Source organism: Ovis aries, chromosome 14 (genome assembly GCF_016772045.2).
Source record: "Ovis aries strain OAR_USU_Benz2616 breed Rambouillet chromosome 14, ARS-UI_Ramb_v3.0, whole genome shotgun sequence".
Lineage (NCBI taxonomy): Eukaryota > Metazoa > Chordata > Mammalia > Artiodactyla > Bovidae > Ovis > Ovis aries.
The window spans coordinates 60325419-60338203 of record NC_056067.1 but is presented as its reverse complement, the minus strand read 5'-3'; the positions used below and the strand labels follow the sequence as shown (position 1 = coordinate 60338203).

Sequence of the window (12785 nt, the reverse complement as noted above, 5' to 3'; positions counted from 1 at the left end):
TGAATTTTTTTTTCTTTGAAAGTGCAAAACTGGTTCTTTTTACATGTGGAATTAAAAACAGCAAGCTTGTTAAAAAGACCTGCTGAAAAAAAGCTGAAAGTTAACCTTTGCCAGGGCTTCCCAGATGACTCTAGTGGTAAAGAACCTGCCAGCCCCTTGGGGAGACACAGGAGACGTGGATTTGATCCCTGGGTAGGGAATGAATGGCAACGCACTCCAGCATTTTTGCCTGCAGAGCCCCATCATGGACAGAGGAGCCTGGTAGGCTAGAGTCCATGGGGTTGCAGGAGGTTGGACAGGACTGAAGCAACCTTGCATAGCATGCAACCTATGCCATGTCCTTGAAGTACGTAACCCATTTATCCAGGGATGTCAGTCTTGGGCAAATTAGAATTTTAAACCACGGGGCGGGGGGTGGGAAGAAAAAGGTGAAAGAGACATTTTAAATCTCAAGCAGGAAAGTATGAGAGCTCTCATGTCTGTCGATCTGCATTTATGTTTATCTCAGTGTGTGTCTTTGTTTTTGGATAATATTGCTGAGGTGAATTTGTAAATGAGCTCTAATTCAATTATTTGTTAAAAAAAAAAAGTAAGCACTTACAAATCAAACAATTACAAGAGAAATTAACCTAAATGACTTTCAGGTTCACATGAACTGGGAAATATTCAATATTAAATATCTAGTATTAATGTTTGTTTGCTAATCTAATTAAGACATGTCTTGTGTCTTCAACATTGTCTAATACTTTTATTGTACCTAGGTTTAATGTTAAGTAAGTTTGTCAACACTTAAAGTAACTCGAGTGAAGAAACTTTTAAGGAAAGAATGCAAATGCGACTGGGGCTTTTAGATAAACTCTGTTAGCAGTGATTATACTTTAGAAATGTCTGTCTAAACTAATCTCTCCAGATTTGAATAACCTGAATTTCTAGGGTCGTGCTAAACTAAGTGATGAAAGTTTGTTGAATATCTAGGTCATTTCCAAATAAAATAAGATTCTAAAACACAGATTACTGAAAACTCATTTCCTCTTACAGACAAACTAAAGAGATTTTGGACTATTAATGAATACATTTGGTGCCACCCTGAGATGTTCTCTATAAGAAAGCAAATATTCTTAGACATTATCACTGGTATTTATGTTCACCGGTCTACAAAATGCTAATATAACGGACAGCTCATGATTGCTAAAGGAAAGTAAGACGTGTTTTTAGTAAGAAAGGTATGAGAAATGTGGGCCAATCACCTTGCTTTGCCCCCCTGGTTAATTTGTCTCAGGACCCTCCCCTTGGGTACACAGGCACACCCTGGATCTTGAAGTAAAGGCTTCTCAGAGGAGCAGAACTCATTATGGCCTGGACTTCTGCACTTGTGTATTGTCTCCTGTATCAGACAGGGTTTTTTCCTTTCTTTGTCCTTGCCATGATTGTTCCCTTGAGTTAAGAGACAAACTGCCTGTTTACTCTGTTTTTGTTGGCTGTAAATTCCTTAACCGAGCCCACCTATCTCTTATCTCAGGGCATTAAAGTGGAGGGTAGATGATTGCAGATGTCCAACCTGTAGCCCTTCCAACTCGTACCTCAAAATTACATTTTATTAAGGAAAATGCAAAGTACTTCTGACCTACAGATGGCTGTTTCTAAATGAACAAAGTGATTTTTTTTTTTTTTAAAGAGAGAGGTTTCATGGAAGTTGGACTCCAGGCAAAGAGGTCCCAAAGGCAAGGTCTTTATATGTTCTGCAACAGTCTGTCATTTGACTCCTGTCAATTTATTGCTTGACTTTGGGTAGCATGTGATGAGCTATTTCAAAGGGATTTACTTCCCCTTGTCCCCCTCCTGTGGTAATTAGTGCTATTAGGTTTCATAGACTCTTGTGTGTTTTACAGAAAAAATTAGAAGTTATTATTATTATTATTATTGCTGTGCCACATGGCATTCTGGTTCTTAGTTCCCCATTCATGGATAGAATCTGTGCCCCCTACAGTGGAAGCACATCGTTACTTTTGCTTAAAAGATATATTTACTTCCTGTCATGCTTATTGTCACATGTCTCATCTACATTACATCTTGTATGTAGTTATTTTACATTTCATTCCCAAGAGAATTGTCTCTGATTTTATGCCCAAGTCACGAAATCTCCCAACGACCACCCGGGAGCTGATACCCGATGCAAAAGCAAGAGAGTTTTTATTACCAAGCTCGAGCTGGGGCTCCCACCATTACTGACGCAGCGGCTATAGGGAGGAGCCCCGGGTTTTGGATTACATTGCTTATATAGGGAGTATACATGGAAAAAAAGGATTTCTAGGTAAGGGGACTCTGATTGGTCACTTTCTTTCAAAGGGTTGTGTGTTGGTTGTTGATTGGTCCCTATTGTCTAGGTAGACCAAAAGTTCCTGAGCGTTAAGTCAGGAGATTTTGGTCTGGGGTCCGATTGGCTCATGGGCGGTGAGGTGAGGTCAGGGGATTTTCAAAGGCTCTTTTCCTGGAACCTTACAAAATGGAGTTTTTCTTTTAACCAAATGGAGTAGCTTAGGTTGCCGGGAGCCAGCGTGAGGAATTCCACCCGTGACAAGGTCATACAGCAGAGCTATGATGGCAAGGCTAATCAGACCTCAGGTTTTCCCCCTGGTATTTCCTGAGCATGTACCCCCAAAAATAAGAATCTGCCTGCTTTTCCACTCTTCTGATATTCTCTGGAAAAGGTCAACTCAGGGCTTTAGTCTTCTGCATTTGAAAGGGGTGTTTCAGTTAAGCCCCCTCTGATAACTCTCTAGCTTGCCTAACAGGTTCCCCCAGACCTCTTACAGCTTGTGAATTGCTTACAGCCCTCCAACTGCCAGAGGCACTAAGCTTAAAGCTTCTAAAGATACAGAGCCTTTTCTAAAGAGCTAGAAATCATATTGGTGACAGGATTTCACTGTTGACTCAATGATTGCTGCCAGATCTCCATATTCTTTATCTTTTAGGCACCTGGGAGGATGTTAATCAATGTAAACGGGATATGGAAAAGGATATATAATAGTTTTGATGTTAACAACATTAGACTTTTGAGTTAATTACTTTTCTTTTGTTATAATCACTGTACTCCTCTTACTTGTTATAAATTGCTGTATCTTTGCTATGTAAGAATGTAACTTTATTTAGTGTTTTCTGAGAGTGGCACCAGACTTTGAGAAGAACAACACAAATAAGTCTTCTGGTTGACAAACCCTTATCAGAAAAAAGGCTGTAAAATGTTAATTGGCCCTTTTGGCCGGAAGATGATGTAAATCACCTAAGACTTGTATGCAGAGAGAAAAGCCTGGTTTTGATAAGAGTCTGGGCTGCTAACACTGCATAACTTTGTATTACCCATTGATCTCTATGTATAACCAGAAGTATAAAAGGCCTTGAAGGACAATAGAGGGGGAGCCAGTCATTGGAAGGACTGGTTTCCCCCGTGTCTCCTCTTTACTCTAATTTCAGGCTGAATTCGCATTTGGGGCGTGGAGGCTCGCCATGTCTACTTACTTGTCCCGGCTTCTAAGATCCGTAAGAGAGAGAGCCCAAGGCTGGGCACTCTCCGATATTCAAACGGACGCCGGTGGCTAACGTAGATGGTGCAAGCTCCTTGTCTGGAACTTTATTGGCTTTCCACGTAAACCAAGTTATTCAGCCTCTTTTCTCCACTTAATTTTCCTACTACACTATTTCTTCCTAATCTAATCTTATATTAATAAATAAATAAATAAGTTTTTTCCTCACCAACGCCGTCCCTGCTTCGAATTCCCTGGATCCACTGGGGCTGGACCCCAGCATTAGGTTCTTCATTCCCCCCTTCTCTAGGATCCAGGACAGACACAATCATGGGTCTGGGGTCAGCTCTATATTGTCTCCCGCTAAGGGGACTGTTGGCAGGGCCGCATATTGGGACCTGAGTACCATGAGCTGCACCGTGTTGATGTGGCTTTTAATGAAGGCCACCAATTTGTTTAGTAAGCATGGCCTGAAGGTGAGTAGTAGTAACAAGATAATCAGGGGCCCCACCAAGGAAGATATGAGAGTTGCGAACCAAGGGGATGAATTGAACCAGAATTCAAACCAGGTTTGAGACATTTCTCTTTCTCTTTTTCTCTGACTCAGCCCTTCTCTTATCTTGGCCAGGGATTCCCTGACTACCCCCGAGTGCTTCACATAAAAACAACATTCTTCTCCTAACGCAGCACATAGGCCCCCCTGTTGGAGAAAAATCAAATCCAATCCCCTTTTATTCTGCAATACCACTTCCGCCAGAGAACTCAGTGACTCTTGGAGGTGGCTGATTGAGCTTTCTAGTCTTTCAATATCAAGATCAATGGCTGCTCTTAGGCTAGAATAGTATTGATTCTGTACTATTAAAGAGGATGTCCCAGTTCCTGCCCTGGCCGCCCCTAACCCCAGTAGGACTGTGAGGGTTAGGGCTGAGACTGGCTCTCTCTTAGACCGGTGTGAAGCTTCTAGTTTCGGGAGGATTTCATCACTGGAGTGATAGAACAGTCAGGGGACTAATAGTACCAATACGCAGAAATCTCTGGAGTCATTTGGCACCTGCCCGTGAATACAAGGGGCTAAGCCCATGGAGCAGGCCCACCAATTTTCTTGGGGAGGCACCAAGTACCCAGTTGTCTCTATAGAATCTATGGAATGGCAAAGATGTTGGTAGGTTTGGGGGACATTTCCTATGCAAAGGCCCCACCCGGTTACTCGTTAGAGGGTTAATCTGGTATCTCCTTTCTGCTGCCATCTGCAAGCTCTGTGGTCTCTGGTTTGACTGTAAACTCCTGGGACAGTTATACCTTCATAATAGGGGGGTTTGATGTCAGAACATAACCAGCAACTGCTAGTCAGGTCCAGGCGAGTGGAATTTAGGACCCAATAGGTGTTATCATATTAAATAATGGGTCCTGATCATCCTTAATGTTAGGTCCCATAAGGCTAACTTGAGGGGAGTTGCTTGTATTAGTAATATAGGGCCCCGGAGGTATTTGGGTAGGTTCTCGAGCCGGGGGGCAGGGGGGGGGGGGAATGGGGGTGTGGGTAGGCTCTCATGGCACTAGGACTGAATTGGGCCCTATGCCCTGATTTGGGCCGATCTGTATGGGTCCTGCTTTCAATCTGATGGTAAACAGCAACCCATTGTCATTTCCTGACTGATATAGCCAGAGGCCCCAGGATTGTCCGGCTTCCCAACCAGGGAACTGTTTTCCTTCAGTTGAGAATTTGAGCCTCACCGGATTGCAAAGAAAGTTCATACAAGGCCCAGTTATGAGGGACCCCCTTCCATGTCCCCCATTTGACCCAGTGGGCCCCGAAACACGACCCAAGATAATCAAGTCACCATGAACAGGGGGCTCCCAATCGACCGTCCCCATTGACTTGCATCGCCAAACGGCACAATAATACTTGTCAGCCCCTCCGCAATTATTGATGGTCGCCCGGTCCCATCTCCCTCCGGGGCACACATAGAAGGGTGTTTCCCGTAAACTTGCCCTTTGGATGTAGTGGCTGCACCAAGGCCCTGAGTTAGTGGGGGGCTGAATATTACACCTATTAATGCTAGCCCCACATTCAGGCTTGCCGGGCATCTTTACCTCCCATTCGCCGATGTCCCAAGATCCCGTGGCCAGAAGACAGAGTCGAATTCCAAGTCCAGCCACCAGGTGTTTTGGGGATGAATGGCTGAGGTGGAGTTAATTGCTTCTCCCCTAGTTGTGCTTAGAATCATCCAAGTCAAGTTCATTGGTTGATGAGGGTTAGTGGCAGCACTAAGCCATAGAGACAACAGTATAAACAGTACTTTTATCGCCTTTGTAGCTTGAGTTTGAGTGGATTTATTTTGTCCAGCTTGGTCTTCCATTGGGGGAGGAATTCTTCCCTTAGAACAGGTCCGCAGGCCACATGTGGGTGTAGTGAACCCAAGTAGATATGCCGTCAAACCTTGAGAGCAGTGGGTGTTGTCAAGACAACTAGGAAGGGCTCTTTCCACCTGGGCTCTAGGGTCTCCTGACGATGGTGGCACGCGTACACGCAGTCTCCTGACCAGTAGCGGTGGGGTTAAGGTGGTGGGCCTGATTCATATAATGCCTTGAGCCTCTTCCACTCCCTGTGGGAGTATTGTAAGGACTGGAGACAAAAGAGTAATCTTTGATCATCTATCTCTTTTAGCACCTCTATTTTTAGGTTAGGAATTATTGGAGGAGGTATCCCATACATAATTTCGAAGGGGGTAAGTCCCAGTTGGTAGGGGGGAGTTTCACACCCGGGATAGGGCAAAGGGGAGGAGAGCCACCCAGTCCCTGCCAGTCTCAGCAACTAGTTTTGTTAATGTTTCTTTGAGTGTTCTATTCATCCTTTCTACTTGTCTTGAGCTCTGGGGCCTATAAGCACAATGTAACTTCCACCTACCCCCAAAGCCCAGGCTACCCCCTGGCTTACCTGAGATACGAAGGCTGGCCCATTGTCCGACCCCAACCTGTGCAGGAAACCTGAACCGTGGCAAGATGTCTTCAATCAGCTTTTTGGCCACCACCTGTGCTGTTTCTCTCTTGGTGGGGAAAGCTTCTACCCACCCTGAGAAGGCATCTATGAATACCATTAGATATTTGTATCCATATTTAACCGGTTTTACCTCAGTGAAGTCCACCTCCCAGTATGCTCCTGGCCGACTTCCACGTTCTCTAGACCTGTGGTTGGCTGGATGATGGGCAGCGTTAGTGAGCTGGCAGGCCTTGCAGGTTGATACGATATTTTCTATCGTCAATCTGATGTCTCTCATGGTAATTTTGGCATGTCTAATCAGGTCCTGCATCTTGCGGTTTCCCAGGTGAGTGGCGTGATGCATCCTCAGTAACACCTGCTTTCCTAGTTCCTCCGGGAGGATCGGGGAGCTGTCTGCTGCCCGCCACCACCCGGCCAGATGTTGGGTCATGGGCAAACTTTTTATCCAGTCTAAGTCTCTTGGTGAGTAGTTGGGTAAAGCTGGCAGAACAGGGCTCCCGGGGTCAGGCAATTGAAGGGTGGCTTCTATCATGGTGCCCTGGGCTGCATCTCAGGCTGATCTGTCTGCCAAATTGTTTCCCTTTGAGGTCAGGGTGCCTGACTTTTGGTGTCCCAGGCAGTGTATTATGGCTAGTTTTTTTAGGCAGCCATAATGCCGCGAGGAGGGCTTTTATTTCTTCTTTATTTTTGATTGTTTTACCCTCAGCCATGAGGAGGCCTCTCTCTCTGTAGATGGCTCTTTGTATTTGGGCAATAGCAAAGGCATATCAGCTATCGGTAATGATGTTAAGTTTTTTGTCCTTCCCCAACTGGAGGGCTTTTGTTAGGGCGATTAGTTCAGCCCTTTGAGCTGAAGTGCCCGGAGGTAGTGCTTCCGCCCACACGATTTGGGTTTCCGTGGTTACGGCTGCCCCTGCGTACCTGAGCCCATCTCGGACGAAACTGCTTCCATCCGTATACCAGGTAACTTCAGCATCCGCTAGAGGGCGATCTTGCAAGTCCTCTCGCGTTCCATGTACCTGGGCTAGTATGTCGCTGCAATCATGGATTGTGCTTAGTCACTCAGTCATGTCTGACTCTGTGACCCCATGGTCTGGAAGCCCACCAGACTTCTCTGTCTGTGGGGATTCTCCAGTCAAGAATACTGGAGTGGGCAGGCTATCCCTTCTTCAGGGGAACTTCCCAACCCAGGGGTTGAACACCTATCTCTTACTTCTGCAATTGCAACTGGACTCTTTATCACTAGAGCCACCTGGGAAGGCCCCATCTATATCTGTATCTATCAGTTCAATTCAGTTGCTCAGTTGTGTCCCACTCTTTGCAACCCCGTGGACTGCAGCACGCCAGGCTTCCCTGTCCATCACCAACTCCTAGAACCTACTCAAACTCATGTCCTTAGATTTGGTGATGCCATCCAACCATCTCACCTTCTGTCATCCTCTTCTCCTCCTGCCTTCAATCTTTCCCAGCATCAGGGTCTTTTCAAATGAATCAGTTCTTTGCATCAGTGGCTAAGTATTGGAGTTTCAGCTTTAGCATTAGTCCTTCCAATGAATATTCAGGACCAATTTCCTTTAGGATTGACTGGTTGGATCTCCTTGCAGTCCAAGGGACTCTCAAGAGTCTTCTCTAACACCACAGTTCAAAAGCATCAATTCTTTGGTGTTCAGCTTTCTTCATAGTCCAACTCTCACATCCATACATGACTACTGGAAAAACCATAGCCTTGACTAGACAAAACTTAGTTGGTAAAGTAATGTCTCTGCTTTTTAATATGCTGTCTAGGTTGGTCATAACTTTTCTTCCAAGGAGTAAGTGTCTTTTAATCTCATGGCTGCAGTCACCATCTGCAGTGATTTTGGAGCCTAAATAAATAAATAAATAAATAAAGTCTCTCACTGTTCCCACTGTTTCCCCAACTATTTGCCATGAAGTGATGGCACCAGATGCAATGATCTTAGTTTTCTGAATGTTGAGTTTTAAGCCAACTTTTTCACTCTCCTCCTTCACTGTCATCAAGAGTATCTGTATCTATCTATCTCCGGGAGTTGCTGAAGGACAGAAACCTGGCATGCTGCAGTCCGTGGGGTCACAAAGGTCAGACACGACTGAGCGACTGAACAACAAAAACTCCAATCTATATTTACACCTGCATCTGCATTTATATCTCTATCTGAAAAGTGAAAGTCGTGTCCTACTCTCTGTGACCCCATGGACGTAGCCCACCAGGCTCCTCTGGGGCTTCAAAATCCGGGTTAGGAAGCTGTGTAGCCGGATTGAGAGCAGTAGGCTGCAGAAAGATGATTCTGGAGCGGTTTAGCAGTAATCCTTGGTAGTGGGTCAGCCGAGCGTTGCTGATCCACCTATCTGGGGGTTGTTTTAGTATGCCCTCAATGGCATGGGGGGCGGTGATATGCAACTCTTGCCCCAGTGTCAGTTTATCTGCATCCTTGACGGTTAGGGCCACTGCTGCAATCATGCGGAGGCATGGGGGCCAGCCTGACGCCGCGGGGTCTAGGCGTTTAGACAAGTAAGCCACCGGCCGCTTCCAAGGTCCCAGGTGTTGCACCAGTACCCCCTTTGCCACTCCTTGTTTTTCATCTACGTACAGGAGAAAGGGTTTTGTAACGTCAGGCAACCCTAGGGCAGGGGCTGACAGCAGGGCCGTTTTAATTGTCTTGAAAGCGGTCTCCATCCGCTCCGTCCAGCTGAAAGGGGTGGTACTTTTTGTGGCTTCGTATAAGGGTTTAGCCAGTTCCGCATAATTTGGGATCCAAAGACGGCAGAACCCAGCGGATCCCAAAAATTCTCTCACCCCTCGAGGTGAATCTGGGGTAGGGATTTTGAGTACCGTCTCCTTTCGTGCCTCTGACAGCCATCTCTGTCCTTCCTTTAATACATACCCTAAGTAGGTGACCTCTGGTTGGCATATCTGAGCCTTTTTGGCTGAGGCTCAGTACCCTAATTTTCCAAGGGTCTGCAGTAGTTCTCGGGTGCCCATAAGCCAAGTCTGTTGGTCCTTTGCTGCAAGTAAGAGGTCATCTACATATTGTAACAAAGTTAGTTGGGGGTGTTGTTGTCTGAGTTCACCCAGATCCTCATGGAGGGCCTCATCGAAGATGGTGGGAGAATTCTTATATCCCTGTGGCAGCCGGGTCCCGGTCAGCTGGCCGTTGAGTCCTTCTTCTGGGTCAGACCATTCAAAAGCTAAAAAAAAAAAAAGGTCCTGGCTCTTGGATGCCAGGGGAAGGCTGAAGAAAGCGTCCTTTAAATCTAAGACCGTAAACCAGTGATGGTCTTGTGGGAGAGAGCTCAGGAGGTTGTATGGGTTTGGCACAGTAGGGTGAATATCTAAAACTCAGCGGTTGACTTCTCGTAAATCCTGCACTGGCCGATAGTCACAAGAATTTGGTTTTTTGACAGGGAGCAAGGGGGTGTTCCAGGCCGATTGGCAGGGTCTCAAGATTTTCTGGGCTAGGAGCCTGCGGGTATGGGGGGTGATCCCCTGTCGGACCTCCAGGGTTATGGGGTATTGTCAGACCCAGACGAGGTCGGCCCGTGGCTTGAGTTCTACATATACAGGAGGGCAGTGTCTGGCAAAACCGGTTCCCCCTGTCTTGGCCCATGCCTTGGGGAATTCATCTAGCCATCTTTGAATGTCTACCGGGGGCAGTATAAGTTTCTGGTGCAACTGATATTCTTCTTCTAATTGAATGGTCAGTACTTGGATCGGTCTGCCCTCCTGGTCGAATATTTTAGTTTCCCCCAGGAGGAAATGAATCTGGGCCCCCATTTTGGTCAACAGGTCTCTTCCCAAAAGCGGGAAGGGGCATTCTGGAATGACCATGAAAGAGTGGGATACCCGGCCTGCACCCAAGTCCACTGATCTTCTGGTATTGTTTCATTCCGGTAGCCCCCTGCACCCAAGAGGTCTTTCCGACCAGTTTTCCCTGGGGCTCTAGCAAAACCGAATATTGAGCCCCTGTACCGACAAGGAAGTCAGTTGGGGTCCCCTCCAGTCTTAGGGTTATCCTGGGTTCGGGGAGGGGTGCTGAACCCCGTCCTCCCTAATCGCTCAGTTCTTTGACGGCCAGGATGGGGGCCTTTCGTGGTCCCTTCTTTTTCTTAGGGCATCCCTTGGCCCAATGTCCTTCCTCTTTACAATATGCACATTGGTTCTTTCCTAATGCTGGTCGCGTACGGGGACGGTTCTTACCTTCACCAGCCAGGCGGCACAACTGGCGCTCCCTCTCCCCCGAGTCAGGAACTGTTGCAGCCAGCAGGATGCGTGCCATGTTACGGTTTGGCGATCTGCCGCTTTGGCTTGCTTTTCCTCGGGGGTTTCTCGGGTGTTGTAGACTCTTTCTGCTACTGTTATTAAATCCTGGATACTCTTTTCACATAGGCGTTCTAGTTTTTGTAACTTCTTCCTAATGTCGGGAGCCGCCTGGTTGACAAAATGCATTATCAAAGCAGCCTGAGTGCCTTCTGCTTCTGGATCCATGGGGGTGTATTGTCTAAAGGCCTCCATCAGCCTCTCCAGGAAGGCTGCTGAACTCTCGGTGGGGCCCTGCTGAACATCTCTGTCTCTAGCTAGGTTAGTAGGTTTCCTTGCAGCTGCCTTAAGCGCCCCCCAAAGAGAGTCTGGCGGTAGACCTGGAGCCTCTCCTTACCTTGTGCTGTATTGTAATCCCAGTCATGTCACGATAAAGGAAAAGAGGTGTTAATTTCATCTATATTAGTGGTGGGTTCTCCATTTGCCCCTGGGACCCTTTTATGGGCCTCATACTGTATTCTTTCTCTCTCTTCTATGGTGAAGAGAATCTGGAGCAGAGCAGCTGTTGGCAGTCGTCCCAGGTGGGCTGATGAGTAAAAAGCAGTTTCTAGAAGATTGGTTAAATCTCTAGGGTTGTCAGAGAACTTAGCATTTTGGGATCTCCAGTTATATAGGTCACTAGTAGAAAAGAGCCAATATTGATGAGGTTGGTTTCCTTCCTCATCGGGGGGATCAGATACTCGTAAGGGAAGGGCAACGGTTGAGTCTGCCGGCCCCTCCAGGGACCTAGCTTGCCGATGGCAAGTATTTTGTGCGCCCCCCCCCCCACCCTGTGTTTCATCCCTGGGTGAAGGGATGACGGGGGCCGGTGGTGGTTCGGGGGATTGGTAAGGGGGAGGAAAGAGAAGTTCTTCTTCTGTTCTCCCCTGCAAGATAGGGTATAGCAGCACCGTTAGTTCAGGCTCCTTGGGATTCTTCAGGTTCTTTCCTACACGTGTCACCAACACCTGAGTGGTAGAAAATCCCTGTTGAGGCAAAAAAGGTTTTACCCAAGGAGGGGGCGCAATATGATATTTTCTCATACTATGATATAGGGAACTTGGTCAGGGTGTCTGATCCGTGGTCAGAAGATGATATCCCAGACTCAGTGTACAGTTCTCAAGTCAAAGGTGCCTTCTGAGGGCCAGCCTACATGGAAAGTTGGCCATTCTGTGCTGCAAAAAGTGCTTAAACAAATTGCTTAATTTATTTCTTTTAATTTCTACACTGAGGTCATGAGCGTGCATCTTAACCTCCTTAAAATGATCAGTAACCAAGGATAGAGGTGTGGGGCTAGAATGGCGTTGCCCCATCATCCCTGGATCAGTCAGATGTTGGTAAATTAACACAGACAATACGAACAGCCACACAGAGAGACAGAGAGATAGGAGAAATACACCTCTGGGAGTCTGGAGGCAAAACTGAAAGACAACGGCCTCCGGCCGTTCAGTGGGAGCAACCCGCTATCGTCTACAGAGAACAGGGGCACTCCGTCCCCTCCGAGAGGGTCAGGGACGTCTCCCAACGACCCCCCACTGGTGACCCGTCATCACAGCTGCCTGAGTCATATACTGGTCTCAGAAAATAGGGCCTGTCAGAAACGAAAAGAAAGAAAAAAGCTTACCGACTGCAGATGACTCTCCAGATCGGTCTTCCCAGGAAGCCGGTGGGAGATCATGGACGAGCCCCCAAATGTTATGCCCAAGTCGTGAAATCTCCCAACGACCACCCGGGAGCCAATATCCGATGCAAAAGCAAGAGAGTTTTTACTACCAAGCTCGAGCTGGGGCTCCCACCGTTACCGACGCAGCAGCTATAGGGAGGAGCCCCGGGTTTTGGATTACATTGCTTATATAGGGAGTATACATGGAAAGAAAGGATTTCTAGGTAGCGGGACATCTGATTGGTCACTTTCTTTCGAAGGGTTGTATGTTGGTTGTTGATTGGT

General features: G+C 47.0%; 1 pseudogene; it reads right to left on the bottom strand.

The window, feature by feature from the left end:
- Positions 1-5353: 5353 nt before the first annotated feature.
- On the bottom strand, positions 5354-12515 carry LOC121816440 (uncharacterized; annotated as a pseudogene).
- Positions 12516-12785: the final 270 nt, after the last annotated feature.